This window comes from Silurus meridionalis, unplaced genomic scaffold (genome assembly GCF_014805685.1).
Source record: "Silurus meridionalis isolate SWU-2019-XX unplaced genomic scaffold, ASM1480568v1 Scaffold81, whole genome shotgun sequence".
NCBI lineage: Eukaryota > Metazoa > Chordata > Actinopteri > Siluriformes > Siluridae > Silurus > Silurus meridionalis.
In genome coordinates, this window is record NW_025804742.1 from 26,618 (window position 1) to 41,927 (window position 15,310).

The 15,310-nt window shown below is 42.2% G+C and overlaps 1 protein-coding gene and 1 pseudogene across 1 annotated transcript in view; one reads left to right on the plus strand and one right to left on the minus strand.

Moving 5' to 3' along the window:
* Positions 1–15,310, minus strand: part of glb1l (galactosidase, beta 1-like) — a 52,040-nt gene that overhangs the window by 6,684 nt on the left and 30,046 nt on the right. The window lies entirely within an intron of this gene.
* On the plus strand, positions 11,021–12,622 carry LOC124382615 (annotated as a pseudogene).

Genomic DNA, 15,310 nt, shown 5'->3' on the forward strand with positions numbered 1-15,310 from the left:
TTTTAGCTCTAAATGAATGGTTACAGTCATGGTGTTGAGAACATAAACTTCTCTTTGTTAATAACTGGAACTGTTTCTGGGAGCGTCCTAGGTTCTTCCGCCCTGATGGCCTGCACCCCAGCAGAGTTGGAGCAGCAGTGCTATCAGATAACATCTCCAGGATACTTCACACCATCTGACTGGTAAGACATCAGGAAATCTTCGACAATGAGAATATTTATACAACAAACCAAATAGTTACAAGTTCACACACAGCCCAGTTTATAGAAACCGTATCTATCCCTCGTGTAGCAAAACCAAGAAGTAAATACACAAGATCCAGACATAATCTTATTGCAGTTAAAACTGAAAAATGCCAGATAAACAAACACCAAAAAGTTTTAAAGTTTGGTCTTTTAAACATTAGATCACTTGCACCCAAAGCACTGATTATAAATGAGATGATCACAGAGAATAATCTCGATGCACTCTGTCTCACTGAGACCTGGATTAAACCAGGTGATTATATGGGTCTAAGCAGTCGACACCGTCAGGATATGTTTTTAAGCATGAGCCCCGTCAGACTGGTCGTGGGGGGGGTGTAGGAACCATTTATACTGCTTCCCTTAATGTTAGTCAGATATTAGGATTCAGCTTTAAATCATTTGAAGTGCTCGTTCTTAAAATTGTACTTTCAGACAGACATAGAAAACTCGCTCTGGTCACCGTGTACAGACCCCCAGGGCCCTACGCTGATTTTCTTCAAGAGTTTGCTTGTTTTCTATCAGATCTCTTGATCAATTTTGATAAAGTGCTGCTTGTAGGAGATTTTAATATTCATGTAGATGATGTAAACGATGCTCTAGGATTATCATTTGTTGACTTATTAAACTCTTTTGGGGTTAAACAAAACGTCACCAGACCAACTCACCGTTTTAACCACACACTAGACTTAATAATATCCCACGGAGCAGACGTCACTGATATAGATATTTTACCTCAGAGTGATGACATCACAGACCATTACCTCATACTGTACACACTACCGGTAGAGCAGATTAGCCGTGTTGCACCACGTTATCGACTTGGTAGGACTATTGTTCCAACCACTAAGGACAGATTCATAAATAACCTGCCTGATTTATCTCAATTTCTCACTAAACCCATAACTACTAATAATCTTGATGAGATAACTAAGAACATAGACCTTATCCTCACTAGCACATTAGACACTGTTGCCCCTATCCGGTTAAAAAAGGTTAGAGAACAAGCACCTGCACCTTGGTATAATAGTCATACACATGCCCTCAAGAGAACAGCACGTAATCTGGAGAGAAAATGGAGGAAAACTAAATTACATCGGCATTCAGGGACAGGCATTAAGCTGGTTTAAATCCTACCTGTCCGATCGTTACCATTTCGTAGATTTAAATGGAGAGCTACCCAGGCTAATGCAAGTAAATTATGGCGTGCCGCAAGGTTCAGTTCTAGGACCCCTGCTCTTCACAATATACATGCTTCCGTTAGGAAATATTATTAGAAGGCATGGAATTAGCTTCCATTGTTATGCTGATGATACTCAGCTATATATTTCATCTAAACCAGGCGATACAGCTCAATTAACCCGGATAACTGAGTGTGTTAAGGAACTAAGAGATTGGATGACCCATAACTTTCTACTTTTAAATTCTGATAAGACTGAGATTTTGCTCATCGGCCCAAAACTAGTATACAGACGCTCCAGCATCTCAACCTGCATTTAGACAGATGTTCTGTAACCACTAGTTCAACGGTAAAAGACCTGGGTGTTATTTTAGACAGCGACTTGTCTTTCAAAAATCACATCAATCAAGTTACAAAAACAGCCTTCTTTCACCTTAGAAATATTTCTAAGCTAAGAAATATGTTGTCCATATCCGATGCAGAGAAGCTCGTCCATGCGTTCATGACCTCCAGAATAGACTACTGTAATGCGTTACTAGGTGGATGTCCTGCATCATTAATAAACAAGCTTCAGTTAGTCCAGAATGCAGCAGCCAGAGTTCTTACAAGGTCAAAAAAATATGATCACATAACCCCGATCTTATCGTCCCTACATTGGCTTCCTGTTAAGTTTCGAATAGACTACAAACTATTACTCCTCACTTATAAAGCACTAAATGGTTTGGCTCCCATATATCTATCCAGTCTTTTAACACGCTACAATCCGCCACGCTCCTGAGATCTCAAAACTCTGGGCTTCTAGTAGTTCCTAGAATAGCAAAGTCCACTAAAGGTGGTAGAGCATTTTCACATTTAGCTCCTAAACTCTGGAATAGCCTTCCTGACGGTGTTCGGGGCTCAGACACACTCTCCCAGTTTAAGTGTAGATTAAAAAATATCTTTTTAGCAAAGCCTACACATAACATACGTCTCACATCATAACCTTGTGCTCCAGAACATCTGATCACATGCACATTATCAACTTGTGCTGTTAATATCATGAACAGCAGCTACGCTAATTCCTCTCCACTGCTTCTCTTTCTCTCCCCATCCCGAGACACCCTGAGGTTTGGCCAGCTCCAGTCACCTCCCACCTCGTGATGATTACGGACCTTTGAAGAAGTAGATGCCGAACTCACAAACATCCCGAACCATCTAGAGACGTACCAGTGCCATTTGGATCCCGCTACATGTGTGGAGTTTTGAAATTGGACCTCCTGGAGTGTTTAAAGGCTCTGGCATGGAGAAGCTGAAGCTGGATCTGTGGTGATCACAAATGCTGAGCTCATAAAACTCGGAGCTACTAACCATATAGACTGTATAAGACTGCAGAAAGAACATTACTTATAATCTTATACTCCAGTAATCATGTTAGTTCTCACTGTCCAGTGTTCTTTATTGTTGAAAGATTTATGATCAAACTCTTGATGTCACCCAGATGAGGATGTGTTCGCTTTTTGAGTCTGGTTCCTCTCAAGGTTTCTTCCTCATAACATCTAAGGGAGTTTTTCCTTGCCACAGTCGCCACGGCTGCTCATCAGGGATAAATACACACCATTTACCATCACTGTTGATTTCTGTAAAGCTGCTTTGAGACAATGTCTGTTGTGAAAAGCACTATACAAATAAACTTGACTTGACTTGACTTGATGGACAGGTTGACGGACGAGGTCAGACAGGAGTCTCCCTGGACTATGATGTTTGCAGATGATATTGTGATTTGTGGTGAGAGTAGAGAGCAGGTTGAGAAGAGCCTGGAGAGGTGGAGATATGCGCTGGAGAGAAGGGGAATGAAAGTCAGTAGGAGTAAGACAGAGTACATGTGTGTGAATGAGAGGGAGGGCAGTGGAGTGATGCGGTTGCAGGGAAAAGAGGTGAAGAAGGTGGAGGAGTTCAGGTACCTGGGGTCAACAGTGCAAAGTAATGGAGAGTGTGTTAGAGAAGTAAAGAAAAGAGTGCAGGCAGGGTGGAGTGGGTGGAGAAGAGTGTGTAAGACTTTTGCTTGATCCTGACCAAAAGGTCGGCCCCCCCCCGAGAACACAGCATGGATGCCCGAGAGGGTGTGGGCCAGGATGTGGGCCCTAACACGTTTTCCTCCAGGACTCACGGCAGGGGACTAACGACCCGCAACCCCTTTCGAGAACCAGAACATTTCCTGGAATACAGTAGGCTCCCCGGAGAGCTACCCTTGGTCTTGACCACCACATCTCCATACAAATGGTGGATCTGCAGACAAGTGTCTGACCCTCTTCCCTCCTTTTCCTGTTACATCCTCAACACAGAACATTCTACAGCACACGGATGATTATGTGTAAGAAAGGTCATATCACATGTAAATAACGACAGAAAATGTTCATGTTTCATTTCTTTACAAAGGTTTATCGCGACTGGTACACAGGTCCCATTCCCACAGCAATAGAACAAATAATAAAAAAAGGTTTTAATAAAGTTAAAGAAAACATAACTCTATACAAGGGGCATGCCCCACTACAGATGTATACAGGCGAGGTGCCTCCCACAGGTCTGTAAGAACCAATCAATGCAAACTTCCATGACTAAATAATGTTTACATAATGCTTACTCTATCTGGGTATTTAAGGAGAACTGACCAACAATTCAGGGAATCTGTAAACAGATATCCCACGATTACTGTGTGTAGTCTCGTACCAGGTATGAAAGGTTTTATATTTCCTGTTTAAATGTAAATACTATTGGTTTGTATTTATGTTTTATTTTAATTGAACTATAAATTGGCTTTGAATTGTGATTTTCTTACCTGGTTAATAAATTGTTATGTTTAATTTTATTCTGTGTTGCTCGGTAAATGTTGACACTGCAAGTAATAACGTTGCATCCGCAGTTACCGTAAGGACTGGAAATCAGGCTAGGATCGGCCTAAATCCCAGTTAGATAGTGAATAACACATCAACTGAGGATTTTAGAGATACGACTAGCACTTGGCGTTAGTTTAAGTGTACTTAGAAGCGTGGAGGCTAACAATATGTATTTCCGTTTAGAGTAACATTTCTAATCACTCTAAATAGGGTCAGCCTCAACCTCTGATTATTTCAATATTATTCTATTCATTATCTGTGGTTAGAAATAATTATTGTAATAATTAAGTGTCACCTCTAAGGGGACTAAATAAAGTATGTTTAAAGTTGAGCACGCAGAGAGCGGCCGCTTAAGCATATAGTCCAACCTCTGGCAGCGACCAATACTGATTCGCTTATGACCGTTGACCAGTATGTTAATTATAGGGCCCATACTAGGATCTTGTGCGACTGTGTGAACCGAATGAACGAGTGTAATGCCAGAGCTTAATCAGAATAACTAGACAAACATCCATCAAAATTATACTATCAGTAAAATAACAACCTATGCAAATATTTATTGTTTTATCTAAATGGAGTCAGATAAAAGGTCAATAACAAAAATGAAGTAATACATTAATCCAAATCGTATTATCTAATGTGAAAGGAAAGATTAGAACGCGCGAGAATCCTTCGCCACGCCTCTGGAAACCGTCGTTGGACCAGTGGGTGGTTCCCCGCCTACAAAGTTGGTGACCCCGACGTGATCTCTCTACCTGCACAGGCGAGTGACATGTTTCCGACGCGACTACTCAGTTTGGATTCCCACAGAAGATATGAGGTTTGATCTTCTCCTTCTCTGCCTACAGCTGCTATGGTAAGTTCGTTCCTTTTTGCCTATTAGAAGTGTTGAGGGAAAGTTTTGCACACCCAATATAGACACATAAATTAGAACGGGCCGGTATGCCCATTGTTAGACCGGAGACCGTTGAAATCCGGTGGGGCATAAGAATTTAGAGAAAACATGGATTCTCAGGGACATTATAGAAGCAGTGTAGAGGAGGAAATAATGGAAACAGCCGTGTTAAAGCTAAAAAACACCCTTGTTCTGTTAAAAGAAAAGGGACTAAATCTCACATGGAGCAATAATGAAATCATATCCTGGTATTCTGCCGAGGGCCATAAACTGAAAACAAAATTTAAATATAAAAAGACTCCCCTCGCTATTGTTTACCTGTTGCGTCGCAACGATTTGACAACCATAACCAAAAACGAGCGGACAATAGCAAGCATAAAAGAGATTGAAAACTCACGTTCCGATGAACTAACAAGGCTACGAGCTCAGGTCGACTGCTCGCATACGAAAAACAAAGCTGGGCAAGACAGAGCGAGACAATGGCTAAAAAAATTCACGAACTTAAAAAGAAACTCAAAAACGGTAACAATTATATATCCGCGCTCAAGACTGCTGCGATCATTCGGGTGTCCCCGTAGCTGCAATTAAACAAGCAGCCATAAATGACATGTTGAACACCGGAACAAAAAGCGATAGCGAAGATGATGAAATAACTGCGTTAGGGGCTAAAATGCAGAGAGATGCTCGTAAACGAGCTCCAATGCAAGAGCCTGAGGGTGCTAATCAGATAAGCCCAATGAAAACGAGAGCAAAATCGAACGATGTTCCGCAAAATTCAGTCGAAGTAGCCGTACTAAAAACCGTAACAAACGCAAACGACGAGATTACAACTATTAGTCGTCCATTAACATGCGAAGAGTGTTCACGACATAAACAGGTCGTAGGGATGATGCCTCGAAGGGCCCGTTCCAGCCATATTGGGAAACTTTAATGTTACAAGCAACAGTATACAGACTAGAAGTCCGAGACGTGTGGCAAATAGCACTCCTCACCATTCCCGAGGAAATTAAACCAAAATTGACCGCTGAAATGAAATCCGGAGACATAATAGAGAGAAAAAATGACGAAACCAATGATGCAATTTATGAACGGTTAAAAGCGGCGCTGCTAAACTTAAGAGGGCCAACCTACGTAGACTGGGACAGAATTTTAGATATAAAACAAGCACCCAACGAAGTGTTTGAAACTTATGGAGCGACTATGGGTAACATATAAAGAGCATTCTGGGTTTGAAGATGCAAGTCGTGATAATGAGGTATTGTTACAAATGATAAAAAATCACGCTGGCCCCCCGATCCAAAAGGCACTGTTAAATGGTGTGGATCCAGCAGAGAACACATTTAGAGCAGTAGTAGACTGGGGCACAAAAATAGAAAATAGATGGAAAAATAAACCTTGTGCCATTGGCACAGTGGACAACAGAAGGACAGGGCAAGGATAAACCCTACCCGAGATCCCAACACAAATATTGTAACTTTTGCAGAAAAAACAATCACCACACCAAAGACTGCTTTAAAAAACATGGGGACAGACAGCAAATGCAAACCCAAACCGATCCCTCTGAAAAGACCGGAGCTAGTTAACATACTGCTCGCCACATTAAAAAAACAAAATGAATCACAGAACGGAGCAATCGTTGCGAGTTCGGCGCCAGAAAAATACAGTTTCCCATAGGGGTGCGTGGCCTCCATTGCTATAGGGAACATAATTAAGAGCGGCAACCGGATCAAAATAAGAGCTAATTTAGGAGGCCAATTAGCTGATGTACTTATTGATACCGGCGCAGCATGCTCATGTACAAACATTCGATTGCCATTAACAGACGAAACCATACACATAAAAGGCATCGGCGACACGCTAATGGTAGCAACACAAACCCAGCCCGCTCGACTTGACTTAGGCATAGCCATAATTGAAGAACCTTTCTGGTACTTGCCAAACAACAGTGAGGGGACTGTACTGGGAATGGACATTATGAAAAAACATGGTTTTGTCATTCATTGTTTTGAAAAACAAATTGAAATTCAAACTAATAAGACAGTGAAAAAACGTCCACCACGGAACGTAGTCAGCATTATGTCCATCTCCACTACAGATCCCATTCAACAGTTGATTGACAAGCACAGCGCTGTTTGGGCTAATCATGAACATGACTGTGGCCTGATTGATTTTGTTGTGTGTATTGAAGGAGAGCCACCTCCCCCACAAAGACAATACCGCATCAAGCCTGAGGCTGAAACAGCAGTGCATGAAATAGTCCAGCAGCTTGAAATCAGAGGTATAGTCAGACGATGTAGTTCGACCACAAACTCTCCGTGTCTGCCCGTTCCAAAACCAAATGGTAAATGGCGTCTTTGCATTGACTACCAACGTCTTAACAAAGTTTTGCCCAAAGCTACACCCATCGTTGCAAACCCCTCAACCTTGTTGACACAAATCTCCAATAGAGCATCGTGGTTTACCGTACTCGATATAAAGAATGGTTTCTGGTCCATCAAGGTTAGACGTGAAGACCAATGGAAATTGGCCTTCACTGTGAACCAAATACAATATACCTGGCAACGCGTACCGCAGGGTCTGCATAACTCACCATCGATTTTTCATCGTGCGTTAGAGGACGCACTACAACCCGTAATTAGAACCGGTAATGTAATGCACTATGTCGACGACATACTAATTGCAACCGAAGACTCATTCGATGAGCACTTACAACTTGTCGATGAAGTGCTGTTAACACTAGGTAAAGCTGGCTTTAAATTGAACAAAGAAAAGGCCCAAATTGCACAAAAACAAGTTCAATACCTAGGTTATACAATCACCCAAAGCCACAAGGCATTGACAGAGGACAGACGTAAATGCGTTGCTGAACTGCCTCGTCCGCACACACTAAACTCTCTGCAGAAAGTCTTGGGTACCGCAAATTACTTAAGAGATTTCATCCCTGACTTTGCAAACATAGCCGCGCCACTATACGCCTCTTAAAGGGAAAATCAAAACCGTCTGATGTCCTCGAATGGGCAGAAGAACACGAACAGGCTTTTACAGATTTAAAACAACAGCTGTGTGCCGCACCCGCTCTGGGTTTGCCCAATCCATCGAAGCCTTTTCATATACAGATTGATGCGCATGAAAATACTCTGAGTGGAGTGCTAGCACAAGACCACGGAGGAAAGTTGCGCCCGATTGCATACTATAGCCGTAAGAAATCTCCCGTTGAACAGGGATTCGACCCATGTACACAGCACGTTCTTGCGGTCCATTGGATGTTAACAACAACAGAACCCATTGTTGGTTTTCAATCTGTTGTCGTGCACACAATGCACACGCCAGTGCAAATGCTGTTACAGGGCCGAATCAAAGGAGTATCGTCAAAGACTGGCGCGATGGTTGGCAGACATCCAAGCGCGCAACATTACTATGGTAAACGCAAGAATTTTACCACATCTCTTGGGGGAGATGGAGGCCACCACACACATGCCAAACGAAACATGAAATACAAAGTCCAGTTTATGATATACAATTTGACAATCAAACACCAGTATACATTGATGGATCCAGATATTGGCATGATGGCAATTTTCATACAGGATGTGCCGTGTGGACCCCCCACCCCCTCAACTCAGATTCAAAACAATTGTTAATAAAATTGCCAGCAAACAAATCCGCACAAGAAGCTGAATTGATTGCATTGCTTGAAGCCATTAAAACACACCCAGAACCACTTTGCGTGTACACCGATAGCAGATATGCATATGGCGTCGTCCATGACTTTATGGCTCAATGGCAATTACGAAAGTTTCTCACATCCGCTGGAAAGCCAATAAAACATTTTGACACAATCACCGCGATTTGGCAAGCAATTAAAACACACAACTCTCCAATCTCAGTCATTAAAGTACGCGCGCACATCACTAATAGCACCGACGAGCACGAGAAAAATAACAACAACGTTGACAAACTTGCAAAACTTGCAGCCACTAAAGGGACTGAATGGCAGCCTGACGAGCTGATTGCCCCTTCTGTGAGTGCGATACAGGTTGCTCCCATTGACTTAAAACAATACCAGCAAGAGCTATGGGTGTCAGACGGAGAACTTGTACCGCAACTGCAGCAGGATCAGCTAATCAGCATCGTAGAAGGTATGATTCTCAGAGATGGTAAATACATCGTTCCAGAGGCCCTCCAGAAACCAGTGATTAAATTATACCATGATTATGCGCATGTATCAGCTCCCAAAACACAACAGCTGATACAGAAAAACTTCTGGTGGCCAAAAATGGCATCAGACATTGAGAGATGGTGCAACACATGTCTCATATGTGCCACCATCAACCAGGGTAGAACTGGACGTACAAACTTGTGTCGCCCAGAACCACCCAAAGGACCATGGGAATTCTTACAGCTAGATTTTATTGGTCCATTACCCACTGCCAAGGGGGGATATCGCTATTGTCTCGTCATAATTGATAAATTCTCTAAATGGGTAGACGCAATTCCAACTCGCGACAACAGCGCACGCACCGTGGCACGAGTAATGGCAAATCAAATCCTGCCAATCTGGGGAACACCAACTCAGATCGAGTCTGACCAAGGAACACACTTCACAGGTCAGATAATGAAACACATATGTGAAATGCTACATATCAAACAAAGATTTCACGTTCCATACAGGCCGCAAAGCTCAGGTATGGTGGAACGGGCAAATCGTTCGATAAAAGAAAGCATCTCCAAACAAATAATGCAACATCAAAACAGGTGGACTGATGCACTGCCAACAGTTCTGACAGTCTTGCGAGCAACCCCATCCAAAGCCACAGGCATCAGCCCATTTGAACTCATGACAGGCAGAGTCATGAAACTACCCATAGACCCAGAAATTACCCCAGCAGATCTGGGACCCCTTGTGCTTGCAAAACAACAGACTGTACTAACACAATTACAACAAAGACTGGCAGTGTTACAAACACAAACCACCTTAAAACAGCAACAGTCTGACCTAATGAATGATGCACAATTTAACCCAACTTGAGATCAAATTTACCGAGGTGACATGATCATGATTCGGGTGTTTATAAAACAGGGTCCATTCACACCCAGATGGCATGGACCACATGAGATAAAAGCTTTATGCAATAGCTGTGTGGCCATAAGTGTCAAGGGGAAGTTGAAATGGTACCACATGTCCCAGTGCAAAATCTTCAAAGGTTCTGCTAATCAATAATTATTAAAGTTTCTCTCTGTTTCATCTCCTAGGTTGACTGCAGCAATTCCATGGAGACCGGACGAGAGGAAAGTTTCTGGACCCACTTGCATCAAGCTGGGTCAAAGGGTTTCGCTCACACACACACTGGAATGTGGGAGATGGGTATGGAAATACACTAAGAGGTCATCCACATTTTTCAGTACACTTTCAACCAGAGAACTAGTCACGTGGCCTCCCGGAGTAGTACCGGAACCAAATTGCGCAACTAAAATTTGCTGTAAAGTAGGCTCCGACCATCTCCCTATAGTAAACATTTCAGGTGACACACCGCACGCACATCTTTTCACAACATAACGGCCTGGTATCAACTTAAAGCAGAACCAGGAGCAAAATTGGGAGTATGCGCACTCTCTATGAAAAAATCAACAATGGATTAGATCCTAAAATCTGTTATTTAACCAAAATTTAGAACCCGCAATATATAGGTGTACACACACTGAAACAATCAACACTACGCATATGAGTCATACCGAATATAAATTTGATATAACTTCATATGTACCTCATAAAAATCAACCTGAAGCCTTTGTCTGGACTAGCCGGAGAGAAGGCATGTATTATGGGAAAATGTGTCAATGACCCAGATAATTACACCGGGCCACAGAATTGCTCATGGATAATGAAACATTGTTTTAATTTAACCACTTGTGGATATAGCAAACCAAAGGAATGTCCAAAACTATATCCTATTCCTCCTGGTGGACTGATTAAAGGGAATATTAACAAGACATTATTTCATGATGTGAATCTAGTGATGACACATGTATCATACAATATTTCCAACATCCTATCTGCTTATATCAATCACTGTGATTACAATGATAAGACCTATGCATGGCTACAGTCACGAATCGATGATTTAATTTATGACTACAAAAACAGACTTGCCGTGCAAATCTCACCTGCACGCTCAAAACGAGACCTACTCGGAAACATAGCAGGTCTCTTCGGCTCAGTTAATTCCATTGCTAACAACTACAAAATTACCAAACAATCACAATTCTCAACATGGTTTGCGAACCAGGTGGCCACTGGTTTTCAACATATCACAAATAGCAATGAAAATATCATAAAGCGGTTCGATCCGAAGCGCAGGCGCTTCTTGCGATCAGCCACACATTATTCAACCAAACCCGTACCATTGAACGTGACTTAGCCTGTAGGACATATGCACAAGATCTATTCACTGCTGCTAGACAAGAAATCCTAGATCTTCGCCTGTACAAAACGCCTAGACATGTTTTGAATGACCTCATAGACATCTTAGATCTACATAGGTGGTATGAATCAGGAAAATGAAAATGTAAGATATTCTGAGTTACTATCCACCATAATGATGTTTACAGGAAATGAATGTAATGGATGTATTGGATTTTTCGTCAGTTTTCCTTTGATACACCCAGATCAGGTTTTTCCAAATTCCACTACCATACGCTCGATTGGCGTGGTAGTGAAGGATCAGGTAATTAAATGGGATCACCTCACTGGATACATGACACAAAAGGGTACTGAGACCTTGTTTACCAGTCGCACATGTTGCCATGAAACACACAATTATGTTATCTGTACATGTAACACTTTGCAACCTTTCTCTCCCAACAACACCAAACTTATTAATGTTCAGTCACTGCATGGTTATTCTGATGTTGTCCAGGTGTCTCACACACAGTGGTGCGTTGTCAGTGAAATGAATTCCTTTACCTACGGAGGACTGACCTGCTCTGCTAATCACTCGTTCTGTTTGGAAGTGACAGAGGACTTTTCAATGGGCCAAGTCAACATTTTAGGAAGATTGCCACTGGACACAGAGACCTCACCATGGTGGGATGACACTTTCTATGAGCAAGGCACCCAAGCTGTGGTTGACGCGATGGACCTGACACAAAGACTGATCCTGCAAACTGAATACCACCTAAACCAAGCACAGGTTGAAACCAACCTGGCACGAAAAGCACAACTTTTATCCAGTTCATCCACTTGGTCAGCACAGTACACCTACACCTGGTGGGACTGGATGTTCCGGGGATGTGCCATTGGCAGTGCCCTGATCTTCACCTTCACCATGCTCCAGTGCTGTTACTTCAGACACCTCATACGATCTACACAAGAATCCACACACGCGCCCTTGCCCTCAGCCCACTGCAGATACCCGTGTTCCAAAGACTCTAAAAATAAATAAATAAATAAATAAATTGCTTTGTCTGACCCCAGGTACCCTATTCAAATTAAGCCCACGGGGCCAAGTGGGAAACCTGTAAGACTTTTGCTTGATCCTGACCAAAAGGTCGGCCCCCCCCCGAGAACACAGCATGGATGCCCGAGAGGGGTGTGGGCCAGGATGTGGGCCCTAACACGTTTTCCTCCAGGACTCACGGCAGGGGACTAACGACCCGCAACCCCTTTCGAGAACCAGAACATTTCCTGGAATACAGTAGGCTCCCGGAGAGCTACCCTTGGTCTTGACCACCACATCTCCATACAAATGGTGGATCTGCAGACAAGTGTCTGACCCTCTTCCCCTCCTTTTCCTGTTACATCCTCAACACAGAACATTCTACAGCACACGGATGATTATGTGTAAGAAAGGTCATATCACATGTAAATAACGACAGAAAATGTTCATGTTTCATTTCTTTACAAAGGTTTATCGCGACTGGTACACAGGTCCCATTCCCACAGCAATAGAACAAATAATAAAAAGGTTTTAATAAAGTTAAAGAAAACATAACTCTATACAAGGGCATGCCCACTACAGATGTATACAGGCGAGGTGCCTCCCACAGGTCTGTAAGAACCAATCAATGCAAACTTCCATGACTAAATAATGTTTACATAATGCTTACTCTATCTGGGTATTTAAGGAGAACTGACCAACAATTCAGGGAATCTGTAAACAGATATCCCACGATTACTGTGTGTAGTCTCGTACCAGGTATGAAAGGTTTTATATTTCCTGTTTAAATGTAAATACTATTGGTTTGTATTTATGTTTTATTTTAATTGAACTATAAATTGGCTTTGAATTGTGATTTTCTTACCTGGTTAATAAATTGTTATGTTTAATTTTATTCTGTGTTGCTCGGTAAATGTTGACACTGCAAGTAATAACGTTGCATCCGCAGTTACCGTAAGGACTGGAAATCAGGCTAGGATCGGCCTAAATCCCAGTTAGATAGTGAATAACACATCAACTGAGGATTTTAGAGATACGACTAGCACTTGGCGTTAGTTTAAGTGTACTTAGAAGCGTGGAGGCTAACAATATGTATTTCCGTTTAGAGTAACATTTCTAATCACTCTAAATAGGGTCAGCCTCAACCTCTGATTATTTCAATATTATTCTATTCATTATCTGTGGTTAGAAATAATTATTGTAATAATTAAGTGTCACCTCTAAGGGGACTAAATAAAGTATGTTTAAAGTTGAGCACGCAGAGAGCGGCCGCAAGCATATAGTCCAACCTCTGGCAGCGACCAATACTGATTCGCTTATGACCGTTGACCAGTATGTTAATTATAGGGCCCATACTAGGATCTTGTGCGACTGTGTGAACCGAATGAACGAGTGTAATGCCAGAGCTTAATCAGAATAACTAGACAAACATCCATCAAAATTATACTACTAGTAAAATAACAACTTATGCAAATATTTATTGTTTTATCTAAATGGAGTCAGATAAAGGTCAATAACAAAAATGAAGTAATACATTAATCCAAATCTTATTATCTAATGTGAAAGGAAAGATTAGAATGCGAGAATCCTTCGCCACGCCTCTGGAAACCGTCGTTGGACCAGTGGGTGGTTCCCCGCCTTACAAAGTTGGTGACCCCGACGTGATCTCTCTACCTGCACAGGCGGTGACATGTTTCCGACGCGACTACTCAGTTTGGATTCCCACAGAAGATATGAGGTTTGATCTTCTCCTTCTCTGCCTACAGCTGCTATGGTAAGTTCGTTCCTTTTTGCCTATTAGAAGTGTTGAGGGAAAGTTTTGCACACCCAATATAGACACATAAATTAGAACGGGCCGGTATGCCCATTGTTAGACCGGAGACCGTTGAAATCCGGTGGGGCATAAGAATTTAGAGAAAACATGGATTCTCAGGGACATTATAGAAGCAGTGTAGAGGAGGAAATAATGGAAACAGCCGTGTTAAAGCTAAAAAACACCCTTGTTCTGTTAAAAGAAAAGGGACTAAATCTCACATGGAGCAATAATGAAATCATATCCTGGTATTCTGCCGAGGGCCATAAACTGAAAACAAAATTTAAATATAAAAAGACTCCCCTCGCTATTGTTTACCTGTTGCGTCAACGATTTGACAACCATAACCAAAAACGAGCGGACAATAGCAAGCATAAAAGAGATTGAAAACTCACGTTCCGATGAACTAACAAGGCTACGAGCTCAGGTCGACTCGTTCGCATACGAAAAACAAAGCTGGGCAAGACAGAGCGAGACAATGGCTAAAAAAATTCACGAACTTAAAAAGAAACTCAAAAACGGTAACAATTATATATCCGCGCTCGAAGACTGCTGCGATCATTCGGGTGTCCCCGTAGCTGCAATTAAACAAGCAGCCATAAATGACATGTTGAACACCGGAACAAAAAGCGATAGCGAAGATGATGAAATAACTGCGTTAGGGGCTAAAATGCAGAGAGATGCTCGTAAACGAGCTCCAATGCAAGAGCCTGAGGGTGCTAATCAGATAAGCCCAATGAAAACGAGAGCAAAATCGAACGATGTTCCGCAAAATTCAGTCGAAGTAGCCGTACTAAAAACCGTAACAAACGCAAACGACGAGATTACAACTATTAGTCGTCCATTAACATGCGAAGAGTGTTCACGACAT